Source organism: Oryctolagus cuniculus, chromosome 13 (assembly GCF_051225735.1).
Source record: "Oryctolagus cuniculus isolate XC-2025 breed Fujian yellow rabbit chromosome 13, ASM5122573v1, whole genome shotgun sequence".
In the NCBI taxonomy this organism is placed as follows: Eukaryota; Metazoa; Chordata; class Mammalia; order Lagomorpha; family Leporidae; genus Oryctolagus; species Oryctolagus cuniculus.
The window spans coordinates 114,662,247-114,669,225 of NC_142879.1; the positions used below are offsets into that span (position 1 = coordinate 114,662,247).

General features: G+C 46.3%; 1 pseudogene; it reads right to left on the minus strand.

Moving 5' to 3' along the window:
* Nucleotides 1-4,425: 4,425 nt before the first annotated feature.
* On the minus strand, nucleotides 4,426-6,437 carry LOC149122898 (palmitoyltransferase ZDHHC5 pseudogene; annotated as a pseudogene).
* Between the last annotated feature and the right edge of the window lie 542 nt (nucleotides 6,438-6,979).

The window sequence follows — 6,979 nt, forward strand, 5'->3', positions numbered from 1 at the left end:
TCTCTCTGTTTGACTCTCTGTAACTCTTTCACATAAATAAATCTTTTGAAAAGGTGAGCTAGCCAGGAGCTGGATCACTAGAACTGCCAGAACTAGAACGAGTGCCACAATTGGTGGCTTTACTCCCTATGCCACAGTGCCCCTTCCTAATACTAGTCTTGACCAGTCTTTTCTCTATGATTTTTGTCATTTTCTTTCATTTAATGTTGGGCTTATTTGTTAGATACATGCATATCTAGAATTAATCTTATCCAGGTTGATTGACCCTTTTATTACTCTAAAATGTCATTTATCTGTAGTACCTTTATTTTAGAGTTTCTTCTCTTATTGGAACGGTCAGCAAGTATATACATCTCTTTTATAATTACCTTACATGGCATATCCATATTTCATGCTTTAACCTCTAATACTTTTGTATTAGAAGCACCACTGTTCTGGTGCTTAAGGTTCATTTGCTCCATGATTCTGGCTTTTTCAATTTATCTTAAAGATTTATTTTATTTTATTTCATTTTGAAAGACAGATACAGCAATCATGAAGGGAGCACAGTCCAGAGTAGGCAAAGCAGCCCCTGGTACAAATCACCCCTGTGAGCTATCTTGCTGCTTCCTGAATATTTCTTTGAATCAGAAATAACCTGAGCAACTAGTTGTTGACCTGGTGTCATTGGCCTAAGGAGTTTCAGACTGGCAGAAACCAGATTAAAATTCCAACTGAAATCTAGAGAAATGTATTTGGTAAGTATCAAACTTGTACATGGTGCTACCAGGTAATATCTCTTTTAATATTTTGTTCAGCTGTTAGTGGACATTGGTTTTTTTGTTTTGTTTTCAAAAGATTTAATTGATTTGAATGACAGAGGTACAGAGAGAGAGGGAGACAGAGAAAGAATTTCCATCCATGGGTCACTCCCCAATTGGCCATAATGACCAGGATTGGGTTGGTCCAAAACCAGGTATCAGGAGCTTCTTTTTCCAAGTCTCCCACATGAATACTCTGGTTTCTCTTCAGATCGTATAAATCTTTCTCCTTTTACCAAGTCTCCCACATGAGTTCAGGGGCCCAAATTCCTGGATAATTTTCTGCTGCTTTCCCAAGCACAATAGCATGGAGCTGGATTGGAAGTGGAGTAGCTGACAACATAGGAGGTGACTTTACCCATTATGCTACAATGCTGACCCCTGAAAATTGCATTTAAGAGAGCTCTCCCTGGGGCCAGTGCTGTGGTGTGGTGCCAGTTTGAGTCCTGGCTTCTCCACTTCCAATCCATGTCTCTGCTCTGGCCTGGGAAAGCCAGTAGAAGATCAGCCAAGTCCTTGGGCCCCTGCACCTGTGTGGAAGACCTGGAAGAAGCTCCTGGATCCTGGCTTCAGATCACCACAGCTCTGGCTGTTATGGCCAATTGGGGAGTGCACCAGTGGATGGAAGACCTATCTCTCTCCCTCTGCCTCTCCTTCTCTCTGTGTGTTACTCTGATTTGCAAAAAATTAAATAAAATAGAAAGAGAGCTCTCCCTTTTGTAGTCAGATATCTCTTCCCTGAGAAATTGCTTTCTTATTTTTTTAAAGATTTATTTTATTTATTTGAAAGATAGAGTTACACAGAGAGCTAGAGACAGAGAGAAAAGTCTTCCATCTGCTGGTTCACTCTCCAGATGGCTGCAACAACCAGAGCTGCTCCAATCCAAAGTCAGGAGTCACAAGATTCTTCTGGGTCTCCCACATGGGTTCAGGGGCCTGTGGACTTGGGCAATTTTCTATTGTTATCCCAGGCCATAGCAGAGAGCTGGATTGGAAGAGGAGCAGCCAGGACTAGAACCAGCACCCATATGGGATGCCGGCACTTCAGGAGAGGGTGTTAACCCACTGTGCCAGAGTGCCAGCCCAAGAAATTGTTTTCTAACTTGGTTCTTTTACAGGTCTGGACTAAACAGCAATTGTGATCAGAGCTCTATTCTTATTGCCCCTTAGCACTTATTTTCTAAAATAAATAAATTGTATTTGGAAACTACAAAAGAAAAAGCTGTTTTACTATAATGCTGCTTGACCTCCTTAAGACTGAATAAGAAATGGCCACTTAAAAGATCTCTGAATGGGGCTGGGGCTGTGATGTAGTGGGCTAAGCTACCACCGCAGGTGCCTGCATCCCATCTGGGCATGATTTCTAGTCCTGGCTGCTCCTCTTCTCATCCAGCTCTATGCTGCGACCTGGAAAAGCAGTAGAGATTTGCCAAGTGCTTGGGCCTCTGCACCCATGTGGGATACCCAGAAGGAACTCTTGTTCCTGATTAGGATTGGCCCAGCAATGGCCATTGTGGCCATTTGAGGAGTGAACCAGATGGAAGACCTTTCTCTCTGTCTCTCCTTTCCTCTATAACTCTACAGATGGTCTGGGAGGAGGCTTCTTGGAAATAGAATTCAGTTGTTCACAGTCGATGGTTACGTGTTTTCTCATGAGCTGTCAGTGAGGTCTGCCTTCTGTCATTTCATTTCAGTGGGCTCCTGAAACTCCCATGCAAACACCATTATTCATAGGTCATTCAAAACACCAGCAGCCAGTGAGTGTCAGCCAAAATATGAAAATCTTAACTAAGGTTAAAATTATGTTCTGTGTATTAAGTACAATGAATCAGAATCAGCCTTTTGAGTTTTCTTTCATAGGAAAATTTTTCAAAATCGTAGCTTTAAGGAGCTGGCACTGAGTCATAGCTGGTAAAACCACTGCCTGCTGTGCCATTATCTCATATGGGCACTGGTTTGAGTCTTGACTGCTCCACTTCTAACCCAGCTCTCTGCTGTGGCCTGGGAAGTCAGTAGAAGGGGGCCCAAGTCCTTGGGACCCTGCACCCATGAGGAGACCCCGAAGAAGCTCCTGTCTCCTGGCTTTGGATTGGCCCTGTTCCAGCAGTTGTGACCATTTCAGGGAGGTGAACCAGCCAATTGAAGACCTCTCTCTCTCTTTGCCTCTGCCTCTTTATAACTCTTCCTTTCAAAAAAATAAATAAATCTTTTAAAAAAATGTTGCTACTGAACACTCCCAAAACTGCCAGGAGGAATTGCTACAGCAACTTCAAATGGGTTCATTTGCCTGAGACATAGCAAGTCATTCACTGGCTCTGGGGTAGTGAAAAGAAATTATAACTTTAGTTATATACTATCTCAGTTTCTTAAGACATCTAGGTATTGTTATATACTATCTCAGTTTCTTAAGACATCTAGGTATTGCTGTTAAGTATAAACTGGGTAAAGCAAATGACATAAATGTTTCTAAATATAAACTTAAGTACTCTTTTTTTGTTTGCTGATAGATCAGGATTTCTCTCATTTGTCAGTTGAAAATGGCTAATCAGAATAAAAAATGAAAGGGACTCTGTGAAGAGGCTGGAGTCTCCCCTATTTAGAGATTAGAACCCAGGTATCTCCTCTACCCAGCACCATTCTAAGGTGGGCTGAGGGGTAACCCCTAGGGGACATCTGGAGGGGCCTAGGCCTGCCACTCCTTTCCTCTGTCCTGTTTTTGGCATGTGATGAAAAATATTGCATTTTGGATTTTTCTCTTCTGTCCTTGCACTTTAAAATCACCTTAACTGTAGCCTAGGGGAAGCTCTGAGGGGCTCACTTAAGAAAGCCACCCAACCCCTCTCCCAAGAAAGGGGAGATTTTCTAATAGTGTTTTGAATTAGGCCAGATGCTTTTCCTGATCCCCCTCCTACCACCACCACCAATGTCATGGGGCTCTGACCCCTTTCCTGGGAAGCTAAATGCCAATAAGCCTAGAAAACTAACTTTCCACAAGTCCTTTCCTCTTCTAACCAAGAGCTCAGACTCCTCTCTCCCCAGGTTTCTTTCCTGATCACTTAGCAGCAACAGGGGGTTCTACTACTTCCTTAGTTGGTAACAGACAAGAGAGGGACCATGGGGGGGAAAGGAAGACTCTGGTGTCTCCCCTCTTTTCCTGCTGGTCTGAGGACCAGGAAAAGTAAGACCATCCTTCTTTTACATATCCCTCCCTCATTTTCCCATCCCAAGATAGATATATAATTTCTTTGATATTTATACACACACCTGGTAACACAGAAGATTAAAAAATAGGATCTGTAACAATAATAGAAAAATTATTTCTGGTTTAAAAATGATCTGGTTCCCTCCAGGGCAAGCAATTGCACAAATGTCCACTGATTCTGGTCCAGGGATTAGGGAAGGAAGGTCTTAAAAGGTAAAAGGGGGGAGCTACTACCCCAGCCTCAGGGCCCCAACTCTCCAACTCCCCAACTCGGTTGCATTTTATAAAACACTCATCCTCTGGGAATCGGGGTTTTGAAAAATGTCCATGCAGGGGAAGGGAGCCCCTTGAGGGAAGGAAGGTGGCCACCCGGGGCCCTTTGGTGTAGACACAGTGGTGTGGGGAAGGGGAGGCACTGACAGCTCACACCATATCTCAGGTGGTACCACCCACTCATGACAGTTTCTTGACTCCTCCCCTTGTGGGGCCAGGGGAGGCTGAGCTGATGCTCTTGGGTTGCTGTTGGATTTGCTGTGGGCAGTATTGAGCTGTACTTCATCTTCAGGCATCAGCAGTGGCTGCAAGGCCACTTCCTCTATCTCAGGGACACCAGGTGGGGATTTTTGGCTGCTGTAAGATGTTTAACGGCCCAGATATGGGGTGGTTGGACCTGGTTCAGGGGACCCTAGTCCCTGGCCCCTTAGCCTTTCTGCCTTCCCCAAATGGAGGACAGCAGGGCGTCCAAGTGGAGTCTTGCTCGGTGGTGATCTCTTCAGATCATCTAAGGAGGAAGCCCTATGAGGGCATGCCTGAGCCAGGTGTTGATTGAATGCCTGAGTCTCCCAAGCCTGGCTCTTCCTCATGGACTGGGAGCTGGGTGACTGGTGCAGCAGCTTCTCTCATCCCTGGAGGGAGGCCACAGATTGTCATAACGGACTGGTGAGGGCTCTCGTGTTGGACCTGTTGGCACCAAATGTGGATGCCTCTCGGCTTCCTGTTGCTGGGCCAGGAATACTGACAGGAAGGGAGAGGTGTAGCTGAAAGCTGGGTCTGGCTCAGGCTTCCGTTGCATGTCTGTTTGGCCAGGCTCTTACAGGAGGTGGAAGTGGTGCCTTCTGAATGCATGGACTGCAACTCGTCCAGTACAAAACCTGTTCTCTGTGCCGACTTGAGGCTGGAGGAATGAGAGCCACTGGAAAGTGGATCGAAGTGAAAGCTTTTGCAAAAGGTGGGAGAACAGAAGCTCTCGGGTTCCAAGCTGGGCTCTGAGTGGTAACTGGGATGACGGCTGCTCTCTGCAGTTGAGGTTGGCTTCCTCAAACTGTCCCCATGACTAACTTGGTGCTGGAGGAATGAGGCAGGGCAGCTGATGCACTGCTGCTACTATAACCCGGCCGACACTTGTACATGGTTGGTGTGGGGGACTGTCCTTGCCCCAAAAGCTGCTATCTCCATTAGTAGCCAGGCAAAGGTGTGTTCGCAGTCCCATGCAGCTGCTCAGGTCTGGCATAGGAGGAGGCCGGGGTTTGGCATTTGCGGACTGGCTCTCTGTTGTTTCCAAGCTTCCCTTAGACTTAGTTCCCCTAAGCTCTCCCTGGATGCCATTATCCATGATCTTCACAGTAATCTGACACTTCTGGCTGAAAGAAGGGAGGTCTGATTACAATTGTCTTCTCTTTCTTTGGTCTTCTCAAATATCTGGGTGCTGGGGAATTGCAAAGTGCATTGTTACAGCAGCCATTGGTGAAGGGGCTCATGCCTCCCCAGAATTTACCCATAACCTGTTCATTGGCTGTGCGTCCCCAGGCCGCCAGCACCACATGAAACCTTGTGAGGCCAGCTACAGGGATGAAGAATAAGCCAGCAACACACATCACTGCCATTGTGACAGTGTGCAGACCCCTGAGAGCTCCTCTATGTGGCAGAGGACATAAAGGAGGCCAAAGCCAAATATTCCCATAAGAGTGGGCTGTCAAGGAAAGGAGGAAGAGGAAGAAATAATGCTAGTTCTGGCGGCCAATACAGTTGTTCACCCAGGGGCAGGGATGATCAAATTCCTCCACACAATTATCACAGACACTGTGTGGGAACGCCGAGGAGGACAGTAGAAGCGGCAGGTGGCACATCCTTTCATGCACACCTGGATGCCATTGATCTCCACTGTTTTGTCAAGGGAGCTCGAAAATCTTCCTTGTCCTCATCTTCCTCAGCTTGAGGGAAAATGCCTGGGTCCACGAAGGTGGCCCTACTGAAATTGGCCAGAACAAAGAGAAACATAAATGCATTGTAGATGGGCACTGCAGGTGACATATTCAGGCTTAGTTCTGGACACGTACAAGCAAAGAAGAGTGTTGTAGCTCCCACTAAGAAGATAGCGGCTGCTGAGGTCAGGATGTGTTTCTGGGTCTGAATCTCTATCCAGACTCTGGGCATGTTGGAGCTCTGAAGGGACATCTAACCTGCTGCATAGCCCAGGCCCACACAGAGGCAGAACGGATAAGACAATGGGATAAGGGAACCAACAGAGAAGAGTACAGAAAAACAAACAAACAAAAAAAACAAACAAAAAAAATCAGGGAAACCAAAAATTTAGAATTATCATCCTTCCACATCCCCAAACAAAACTGAAGGTCAAAATATCTCAAACGAAGGAAAGCATATGGGAGGGGGAAAGGTGATTGCAAGTGATAAATAACCACTTCCCCAGAACAAAGCAGAAGAGGAGGTTAAGAAACACAACTTGGGGGCTGGCTCTGTGGTGTAGCAAGTAAAGCTGCTGCTTGCAGTGCCGGCCTCCTATATGGACACCATTTCGAGTCCTGGCTGCTCCACTTTTGATCCAGCTCTCTGCTATGGCCTGGGAAATCAGTAGAAGATGGCCCAAGTCCTTGGGCCCCTGCACCCACGTGGGAGACCTGGAAGAAGCTCCTGGCTCCTGGCTTCGGATTGGCACAGCTCCAGCCATTGCAGCCAATTG